We start from the raw sequence: 11,934 nt of genomic DNA, 5'->3' as shown, positions 1-11,934 counted from the left end.
AAAAAAAAAAAAAAAAAACTGTGTAAGACTTGGCCGGGCACAGTGGCTCACGTCTGTAATCCCAGCACTTTGGGAATCTGAGGCAGGTAGATCACTTGAGGTCAGGAGTTTGAGACACTGGCCAACATGGTGAAACCTCGTCTCTCTAAAAAACTACAAAAATTAGCCAGGCATGGTGGCGCACGCCTGTAGTACCAGCTACTCAGGAGGCTGAGGCAGGAGAACTGCTTGAACCTGGGAGGTGGAGGTTGCAGTGAAGTGAGATCGCACTACTGCACTAAGCCTGGGCAATGAGAGCAAAACTCCGTCTCAAAAAAAAAAAAAAAGTGTAACACGCAACATTTATAGACTATGGATGTAAAACTATATGTATGTGTGAGTGTGTACACATGTGTGAATATACATACATTTTTGTCTGTATGTGCATATGTATATACATGCATGTATGTGTATGTGTGTGTATATATATATACACAAGCCATTTTAATTGTTTTCAACAATACTGAATTACATTAGAAAAATGCTAGTACTCTAGTGTACAAAGCAGGATGCGTTGTGCACATCCACATACAGGAATAGAAACAGATATATAGACATACACACTACACACACCCCTATACCCACACCAAATATACATTGAGAGAGAGAGATAGAGAAAATAATAACTAAGGTAGTTACTTCTGGCCACAAGGATTTTTAGATGAATCTGACTTTCTTCCTTAGGTTTTTTTTTTTTTTTTTCTGTATTGCTTAAACTTTCACACAAATAGCATTTATTTACTGTATAATCATAAAAGGCAAAAACCTATTTTGATTTTAGGAAAACACAAAGAATCCAAACCAAAAATCTCAACTTACGAAATAGTTGGAAATCTGGGGAAGAAATCAACAGGAGCAGGTCATGAAGGCCTTTTATGCAATGTCCAGGAGCTTGAACTTTATTTCATGGTTCCTATATTTCCTCAAAACAAATGCATGTGGACGCAGAAATGGAAATGCACAGCAGTGCACTGAGGTCACAGGAAAAACACAAAACAGTTTTTCTGAAGTACTAACTTCACTCAAAACTTCGGGAAACAGTTTAAAAATGGTTTTAAACAAATTTGACTAAATTTGACAAATTTAGTCAAATGCAAAATTTTCATTTTTAAAAGGAAATCATTTTAGATACTCCTAGCTGAAAAGTAAATGCTACTAAGAAACTTAATGTGGGGGTCATAGAATGAAGCCAGACTTTTGTTCCCAAGCAGGAGACAGATGCAGATAAGCAGGAATGAGAACGAAGTAAGGGCTGAACCACAGAAGCTTCACATCATAAGTCATTATATTTCTCTGAGTGAACATCATAGAACTTATTTACAATCTGGTCACAAAATGCCAGCAAGTTGTAATGGCTCTAGACCAAGATTCCCAAGACCTCAAGAAATCACCAAAAGTTGCCTCAGGTTCACAAAAAAGATATTCCAAAGGAGTTCTCCAAGTAAGTAAACACTCATTATTGCTGTAAGGCTTAGGTCACAAGACCTTGGTTGAGACGTCTGTGTCTGTGATCTGGTCTGCACCACATTGGAAGGGCCATGACTGATTTCTACCTAGCCATTCAAGGCTGAATGGAGGCTGAAGAACCTCTTGCTTGCTTTCCCATAGACTCACATCTGATAACAGCCCTCATCTTAGGCCCCAGAGGGCAAGAAGAGGTTAAGAAGGATCAACCAAAGGTAAAGTACACCAAGAAAAGAGCAGCTCTTTGGTTAGAATTTTAAGATAAAGAGAGACACGTAAAAGCTACTGTTGAGAAATAACAGAAGGAACAACATTTTATCCAATCAATAGATGGAACAACGAGACAATAGAGGACCATCTCAACATGTCAGAACTTCTAACCACAGACCTTAGGTAATAATATATGTGCATTGTTTTAAGCCACTAAGTTTTTGCTCATTTGTTTTGTGACCATATGTAACTAGTACGCATGAATAGTAGAATCTAATATCAGCCATTGACTTCAATGAAGGAAAAAACAGATGTGAAAAAGAATACATGAAACAGTACATGAAAGAATGCATGTACATGGCAAACACTTGAATCCATGTATATGCCAGGCTTTCTTGTGTTGCACACCCAGACCAACCCTGTAGTTAAAGATAATGCAGTAGAGAAACTGAAGAGTGACTGGGAGTAGTTAAAATGTTTTAAGCAGGAGTGGGGCATGATTTTTATTTTTAGACCATTTAGTCTGCTAGTTATGTCTGATGGATAGAAGTGAGCCTATCTCTGGTTCCATGTTCTTAGAGAGAGTACTTTTATCTCTTTATCCATCTGACATCTCTAATTTATGTAACATTCCAAGTCCTCATTAATCCTGTGTTATTGCTGTTGGAAGTCCATCTATCCCCTCAAGAACAGAGCGTGAAATTCCTCTTTGAAAAATTTCTATTTATCATAATCTCAAATTTCTCCAATGTCATTTTCCACCTAAATTCCATGTGGGACTTAATCGCAAGTCTGTTCATCTGCCCCAGGTATCTGTTTGATGCCTGGATATATATGAATTCTTTTTCTTTTTTTTTTTTTTTTTAAATGGAGTCTTGCTCTGTTGCCTAGGCTGGAGTGCAGTGGTGCAATGTCAGCTCACTGCAAGCTCTGCCTACCGAGTTCAAGTGATTCTCCTCCCTCAGCCTCCCCAGTAGCTGGGATTACAGGTGTCTGGCACCTTGCCCAGCTAATTTTTTTGTATTCTTAGTACAGATGGGCTTTCACCATGTTGGCCAGGCTGGTTTTGAACTCCTGACCTCAAGTGATCCACCCACCTCAGTCTCCCAAAGTGCTGGGATTATAGGCATGAGCCACCGCACCCAACCTTAGACCTCATCCTACCCAGCTCACGTGTCTTTTAATCCTTTAGCTGAGGTTGTAGTTTTAACTTATTGCTGCCTGAACCTATTTCAATACAAAAGCTCCAAAAGAACTCAGCCTCCAAAATTCCCTTGATTTGCTGCACTGAACCAAATGTTAGTATTAATGAAATACAAGATTTGTTTCGGGATCTCAAGCCCAGTGTTTTCAACAGTAGGCTTCCCAGTTTCCAAGGTTTACACAGGAGATTGGCAGTGGGTACATTCCCAGGATCAGTGGTTTTTATCCAGGAAGGAACCTCAGAATCACCAGGGGAATTTTAGCAACATACACACTGGTGTTCTCAGGAGCGAGGCTCAGGTATGTGGATGGAAACAATACTTCCCTTATCAAAAAGCTGCCACCACACCAGACAGATGAAAACTGCTCTTTAGTTATACAGCTTGACCTTACCTAGCAGTTCTCAATTTTGGATGGACATTCAAATCACAAGGGTAGTTGGTTTTTTTGCTTTGTTTTGTCGAGACAGAGTCTCCCTCTGTCACCCAGGTTGGAGTGCAGTGGTGAGATCTCGGCTCACTGCAACCTCCACCTCATAAACGTAGTTTTAAACAGCACTAGTGCCTAAACCAGACTCCAGAGATCATGATCCCTAATCCTAACCCTACCCTGTGGTACTTATTCTGAGGTATGCCCTGGGTAATAAGAATTTTAGAAGGTACCCAGGTGATTCTAATGTTCAACCAGTCTGAGAACCATTCACAGACTTCATACAGATACTTTATTCCAAACTGCTGGGCTGGACCATGGCTACAACAAGTAATAGAGATGAATGAGAGTTTCTATTTTCCATGGAAAGCCGCTGCCCTCTTCTAAATGTGAAAAGGAGTTCTGGAGACCCCTATCTTAAGGTAGACAGAGGACAGATACACTGGAGAATGTTGAATAAAGCAGGAGTCTAAGCTTTAGGCCACACCTTCCAAGACATACTACTCATGCCTGGTGACATGTTACCAAACATACCCAGGGCTGATAAACAAAGCAGGAGAAAATGTGTTTGTATGTGTGTAACTTTCTACACAAAATACAGAAAAAAGTGATTCAATGTTCAGTATAAATAAAATACTGTGCTTTAGTATTGTTTTATTTCCAAGTACATCTTGGTGAGAATGCATTATTTTGAACTGGATAAAAGCCCCCTACTACTGAATCCCAGGTCTCTCTATGAAGCCTGAATAGAGGCACTGTAACTCTAATGGCCAAAGGGCTGGCCTGGAAATTCTCCCTTCAGCTGCAAAAAGAGAAAAAGAATAACCCAAGCAAACAACAAAACAAACAATGAGCAAACCACTACAACACAAAACCCTTGGGATGAGATGAGTACTAGACTGGGAAAGTGATAGCTCTGGTATTCAGGTGTGTGTGTGTGTGTGTGTGTGTGTGTGTGAGAGAGAGAGAGAGAGAGAGAGAGAGATCACACAGCAGCGCCCACAAGACCCTATACAGAGGAACCCAGTAGGTTATCTCCTTCCTTGGATTCCTCTATCTCATAGCCTAGAAGACATAGGGTGATCCTGGCCCCTGGTAGTGTAGGACAAAGTAGAGTGGGACTTGTGGTTTTAAAATACTTTTTAGACCTGGTGTGGTGGCTCATCAACACTTTGGGAGGCCGAGATGGGTGGATCACCTGAGGTCAGGAGTTCGAGATCAGCTTGGCCAACATGGTGAAATCCCGTCTCTACTAAAAATATAAAAATTAGCTGGGCATGGTGGCGGGTGCCTGTAATCCCAGCTACTCGGGAGGCTGAGGCAGGAGAATCGCTTGAACACAGGAGGCGGAGATTGCAGTGAGCCAAGATCATGCCATTGCACTCCAGCCTGGGTGACAAGAGTGAAACTCTGACTCAAAATTAATTAATTAAAATAAAATACTTTTTATTTGGGGCTGGGAGCAGTGGTACATCCCTGTAATTCCAGCACTTTGGGAGGCCGAAGTGGGAGGATCACTTGGGGGCAGAAGTTTGAGACTAGCCATCTCTACAAAAAATTTAAAAATTAAAAATTAGCTGAGTGCAGTGGTGCACACCTGAAGTACCAGCTACTCGTGAGACTGAGGCAGGGGGATTGCAGGAGCCCAGGAAGTTGAGGCTGCAGTGAGCAATGATCGGGCCACTGCACTACAGCCTGGGTGACAGAATAAGACACTGTCTCTAAAAACAAAAAACAAACAAACAAAAAACCCAAATCTTCTTATTTTAAAATAATTTCAAACATATAGAAAAATCAGAAAAGCAGTACGAAGAACACTCATATACTTTTTACATAGATTGTTAACATACCACATTTGCTTTTTCTCTACCTATCCATCTATTTATTTATATGTCTTTATATCTCTTTACATATACACTTACTGAAACATTTGAAAGTTACAGATATCATCTTCCTATATTACTCAATACCTTATCTTTAAATTCAAATTCAAACTTTACCAGCTGTCCCGATCATGTCTCTCACAACACTTTTTCCCCCTCAATCCAGGATCACAAATTGCATTTGGTTGTTATCTCTTGAGTCTCTATTAACCTGGAACAATTTCCTGGCCTTTCTTTATCTTTCATGGTATGAATGACAATGAATTTTTAAAGGGTACAGGTTAGGTGTATTGTAGATTAGTTCAGTTTTAAAACTTCACAACAAAGTGCCAAAGATGTCTTGGCAGCAGAGCTCAAAACAGGTTGGAGATGCATAGGAGCCACAGAGAAGGGTCTGGTTCAAAGGCCAGTGCTCATATCATTACAGCACTGCTCCATTTGGTGCAGGTCTGGAGACTTGATAGCATGTCTATGGCTCTAAAGTGTGTGGAGAATGTTGAGAATTGCCTAGGGTGGCAGACTTAGAGGAAGAAAGTTTGGTATGAGGCCTGTCTAAAATTGAGTTTGGCTATAGAGTTATGGAAGGGTTTTAGGCCATGTCTGGGTAGAATCAGATTCAGTCATCAAGTAAGGGGTCTTTGGGAGGTGAGCTTAGGCTGTCTGGGCCCCTTCAAGGAGGGCAGATTTGACGGGGAAGGGCTCTCCTAGAAGAACCTAGTTTAGGATGAGCAAACCACGCACGTTCATTCTCCACCTTACCCTAGCACTACCTAGGCTCAATGGTGGTTTTGAACTTTTCCCATCCCTGCAATTACTCCATAAATGGAATGTGCAAGGGAGAAGGGGGGAAAGAAATGTGAGTTCTGCCAGATGCTTCACTGTTTCATTCCCAGATTTAGTTGAAACCAACCCTCCTCCTATACTTCATGCTCTCCAAGCTCCTGGTCCTGAATACCGTATTATTTACATAATATGGAAAATTTTTTATTACCCTTGATCTTTTTGCATACAATCTTCCTGGACCCCCTGGATCCCCTCCTTCTCTTGGTGACCTTTTCCTTCTCCAAAACATGGCTCAGCAGTTATTACCTCTGCAGCAGTGGTTCTTCCAGGAGTTGCTTGCTGCTTTTTTCTTCTCTCAGTCATAACACATTTTCTTATCTTGTTACAGCATTTAGAATGTAACATTTTGTTTCGTTTTTAAAACACATCTTGGCTTTTTGGAAACTTACATAGAAAATAATTTTTTTTCCCTCAATAGATATATGGCTAGAGTCCAGCCTAATGTCTGCCATAGAGAAGCCTAATGTCCAGCTTAATGTCAATAAATGTTTCTTGTGGGCATAAATGAATACATTTTAAAATAATGGAGTGTTTAGGTAAAATTAGGATTATTAGCTTGAGTCATTTAAAATCATCCATAAGAACCAGATCAAATGTACATGTCTTTAATATTGGTGAAACAAGTAGTTACGCTGTCTTAAAGGCAAAACGATATTCTCATAGCCACCAGAAATAAAAGAGTGCCATCTATTGGTAAACCTGTTAGCAGACAGAGAAGACACTGAGAAGCCATGTAAAATATACTTGATAATGTGCCTCTCATGTAGGTTATGTAAAATGTAGAAGAAAGATGGAAACAAAACTGAGAGACATGGTTACGGCATTTTCCAGGAAAACTGGAAAATATTTTATCCTAATAATTCATGCAAAATGTAATGATATTTTTTAATGCAGAAGAAAAGAGTGTAACAAAAAGCATTATAATTATGGCAAATTGTTGAATGCTTTCTCCACCCCTGCCCTTTCCACCCAGAGTAGGAATGAAATAAGGATGTCAGTTATCACACTTTATGTTCAATATTGTATAGGAGATGCTATCCAGTGTACTATGGAAAGAAAAATAAATGTTAATGTTAGATGTTGATGGTGTAAATATTTCAATTGAAAGGCAAAGATTGTTAGAATCTATTTAAAAATGCAAGAACCAAACATATTTGTTAGAAGAGAAACATCTTAAATATAAAAACACAGATAACTTGAAAATAAACATATTAAAATATATATACTATGCAAACAGAAAGCATAAAAAGGCTAAAATGACTATAATAATAACAGCTAAAGTAGAGTTTAAGACAGAGGGTGTTACTAGAGACAGAGTGATATTTTTTATTGTTAAAGGAGTCAGTTCCCAGCCTGGCCAACATAGAAAAAACCCATCTCTACTAAAAATACAAAAATTAGCCAGTCGTGGTGGCATGTGCCTGTAATCCCAGCTACTCGGGAGGCTGAGGCATGAGAATTGCTTGAACCCAGGAGGCGGAGGTTGCAGTAAGCCAAGATCACACCACCACATGCCACCCTGGGTGACAGAGTGAGACTCTGTCTCAAAAAAAAAAAAAAATGCTGAGGCAGGCGGATCACCTGAGGTCAGAGGTTCAAGACCAGCCTGGCCAACATGGTGAAACTATGTCTCTACTAAAAATACAAAAATTAGCTGGGCATGCTGGCACATGCCTGTAATCCCAGCTACTTGAGGCTGAGTCAAGTCAGGAGACTCGCTTGAACCCAGGAGGTGGAGGTTGCAGTGAACCAAGATTGTGCCACCATACTCCAGTCTGGGCAACAGAGTGAGACTCTGTCTCAGAAAAACAACAACAACAACAAAAAAAAGGGTCAATTCATCAGGAAAACATAATAATCATAAATATATGATTCTAACAGCAGAGTTTCAAAATACATAGAAAAATTTTAAAATACATAGCAAAATGTCATAACAGAGTTTCAAAATACATAGAGTAAAAATGGAAAAAAAAGAAAAAATAGACAATTCTACAATCATATTTGGAGAGTTTAACACCCTTTTTTTGGTAATGATGCAATAACTAGACAAAATATCAGTAAAGACACATAAGATCTGAACAATCCTATCTATTATCTTGAGCTAATTGATTTATAGAACATTATACCCAATATCTGCATGCACATTTTGCTCAAGTACACATGATATATACATCATGATAGATCATATTCGCTTTTTTCTTTTATTTTTAGTTGACATGTAAAAATGGTACGTATTTAAGAGGAAAGAGTGATTTTTTATATGTGTACACAATGTGTAATAATCAAATCAGGATAATTAGTATATCCATCACCTTAAACATTTATCATTTCTTTTGTTGTGAGTATTCCAGATTCTCTTCTAGCTTTTTGAAAATATACAATAAATTAGAGTTAACCATATGCACCCTACAATGGTGCAGAACACCAGAACTCATTTCTACCATCTAGCTGTAATTTTGTCAACATTAACCAAGCTCTCCCTATCCTCCCCACCTTGCTACCCTTCCCAGCTTCCAGTACCCACAATTCTATTCTCTAAATCCATGAGCTAAATTTTTTTTCTCAACTTTCACATATGAGTGATAACGTGTAATATTTATCTTTCCAATCCTAGCTTATCTTACTTAACATAATGTTCTCCAGGTTCATCTACATTGCAACAAATGACAAGATTGCATTCTTCTCATGGCCAAATAGTATTTCATTGTGTATATATGCCACATTTTCTATTCATTTATCTGTAATGAACATTTAGGGTTGACTCTATATATCAGCTCTTGTGAAGGGTGATGCAATAAACATGGGGATATAGGTACCTCTTTGTATACTGATTTCCTTTCCTTTGGATAAATACCCAGTAGCAGAATTTCTGCCTCATCTGGCAGATCTATTTTTAGGTTTCTGAGAAACCTCTGTTGTCAGCGGGCTGGTTCAGATTCTTGAATTCCCTGCACAAAAGAATTTGAAAGCCAGTCGAAAGTAAAGTAGGCAAAGGGGTTTTATTGCAAAGTGAAAGTACATTCTGATAGCAGTCAGAGTCGGCTACTTCAGCACTAATTGACACTGAAGAAACACCCGTTATGGGAGTCCTACATGATTATCCATGAGGGGATGGGAACGGGCATTGTTGTTAAACATGTTGTGGGTGGTCTCTTGAATGTGCATGCAGTATTGCCGTACATGCTAGAACATGCATCACATGTATTATTAGCATTTTAATTCTCTACCCAGGAGTGTGTTTCTTACTATTAAAATGAGTATATGTCAACCTGAGAACACAGCTTGTGGGTTTCTGCACTTGTACGAACTTAGGGATTTTTCCTCCTGCTCTTCTACCTCCTTGATTGAGGATATTCTAACCACTAGCCCTAGATGCAGTTTGTGTAATGTGAAGAGATTTGTTCTCTCCATCAATTTGACAAGTTTCTTGTTTCCTTTCAAGGGAGGCTATGACCACCCTATGTAACCTACCTCACTTCCATACTATTTTCCATAATGGCTATGCTAATTGACATTTCCACCAGTAGGGTATAAGAGTCCCCTCTTCTCTACATCCTCACACCAGCATTTGTTATTATTTTTTTTTTGACAATAGCCATTCTAACTGGGGTGAGGTGATACCTTATTGTGGTTTTGATTTGCATTTCCCTGATGATTAGTTATTGATATGGTTTGGCTGTGTCTCCACCCAAATCTCATCTTGAATTGTAACTCCCACAATTCCCATGTGTCCTGGGAGGAACCCAGTGGGAGGTGACGGAATTATGGGGCGTGTCTTTCCTACGCTGTTCTTGTGATAGTGAATGCATCTCATGAGATTTGACGGTTTTAAAAACGGGAGTTTTCCTGCACAAGCTCTCTCTTTGCCTGCTGCCATCCATGTAAGATGTGACTTGCTCCTCCTTGCCTTCCACCATGATTGTGAGATCTCTCCAGCCATGTGGAACTGTAAGTCCATTACACCTCTTTCTCTTGTAAAGTCCCCAGTCTTGGGTAAGTCTTTATTAGCAGCCTGACAAAAACTAATACAGTGATGTTGAGCATTCTTTCATATATTTGTTGGCCAATTGTATGCCTTCTTTTGAGAAATGTCTGTTTAGTTCACTTGCCCACTTTTTAAATAAATTATTGGTTGTGCATGGGTGGCTCATGCCTGTAATCCCAGCACTTTGGGTGGCTGAGGCAGGAGAACTGCTTGGGACTAGGAGTTTGGGACAAACCTGGGCAACACAGAAAGGCCCTGTCTCTAAAAAAATGAAAATAATAAAAATAAATGAATTATTATATCTGACTACAGTAGAAATAAATTTGAAATCAATAAAAATAAGAAATGTAGGGAAAAAACACAGGTATTCGGAAATTAAACAGCATGGTTCTAATTAATCAATCTCTCCAAACAAATCAGAAAAAATTACGAAATACATTGTACTATATAATAATGAAAATAAAGCATATCAAAATTCATGGGATGCAACTGAAACAGTGTGTAGAGAGAAATCTGTAACTTAAATTGCTTATAGTAGAAAACAAATAAAGTCTAAAATCAAAGTCCAGATTCTACAAAGGTGGTATATCTAATAAGAGATACTTGTGTTCTCCCAGTAAGACTGAGATCCCAAAGGATAATAAAAGTAAACTATAAGTAATCCCATCCTACTCTCTGGAAACTGCTAGAATATTTGCTCTGCTTCTCAGCAGAGCAAGGGATGTGAGAGAGGCAGGGAGAGACAGAGAGAGAGAGAGAGAGAGAGAGAGAGAGAGAGAGATATCATCAATCCTGATAAGTTGTAACCATAAGCCAACTTTTATATAGATTTAGGCTAAAAAAATAAAAAGTCTTGGCTAGCCACAGAGGCTCATGCCTGTAACCCCAGCACTTTGGGAGACCAAGGTGGGAGGATCACTTGAGCCTAGGAGTTCGAGACCAGCCTGGGCAACAAAGTGAGCCCCATCTCTAAAATATTTTTTATAAAAAAGTATTTATAAAATTAGGCATGGTGGCACACACTGTGGTCCTAGCTACACAGAATGCTGAGGCAGAAGGATTGCTTGAACTCAGTAGGTTGAGGCTGCAGTGAGCCATGTTCACACCACTGTACTCCAGCCTGGGTGACAGAGCAGGACCCTGTGTAAAAAAAAAAAAAAAAAGTCTTGATTCATGAATTGAGTTTAAGGTAATACTTGACTGGTGGTACCCCAGCTTCCTGGCAAAAGCAGACACAAACGTCCTCTAGAAGAATGAACATCCCAGTCTTCAGTGACCCATAAGTAATTTTACCAGAACAATGAAGAAGTTACTGGCAAAATTAACAAATACACAAAATGGACTGGAGGAAGCATAGCAAGAATAAATGAAGAGGACCTGGGTGCTGTGGCTAACGCCTGTAATCCCAGCACTTTGGGAGGCTGAGGTTAGGCGTTTGAGACCAGCCTGGCCAACACGGCAAAACGCCGTCTCTACTAAAAATATAATAATTAGCCGGGTGTGATGGCATGTGACTGTAGTCCCAGCTACTCGGGAGGCTGAGGCAGGAGAATCACTTGAACCCAAGAAGTAGAGGTTGCAGTGAGCCTAGATGGTGCCACTGCATTCCAGCCTGGGCAACAGAGACAGACTCTGTGTCAAAAATAAATAAATAAATAAATAAATAAATAAATAAGGACCAGTTAGGAGGTTTCAATAAATAAGGTTAAAAGTGATGGTGTTGATGGAATGTATCTCAAAATAATAAGAGCTATTTATGACAAACCCACAGCCAATATCATACTGAATGGGCAAAAACTGGAAAAATTCCCTTTGAAAACTAGCACAAGACAGGGATGCCCTCTCTCACCACTCCTATTCAACATAGTTGGAAGTTCT

This window comes from Mandrillus leucophaeus, unplaced genomic scaffold (genome assembly GCF_000951045.1).
Source record: "Mandrillus leucophaeus isolate KB7577 unplaced genomic scaffold, Mleu.le_1.0 Scaffold760, whole genome shotgun sequence".
Lineage (NCBI taxonomy): Eukaryota > Metazoa > Chordata > Mammalia > Primates > Cercopithecidae > Mandrillus > Mandrillus leucophaeus.
The sequence above is the reverse complement of the archived record's forward strand: the minus strand, read 5'-3'. Positions refer to the sequence as shown.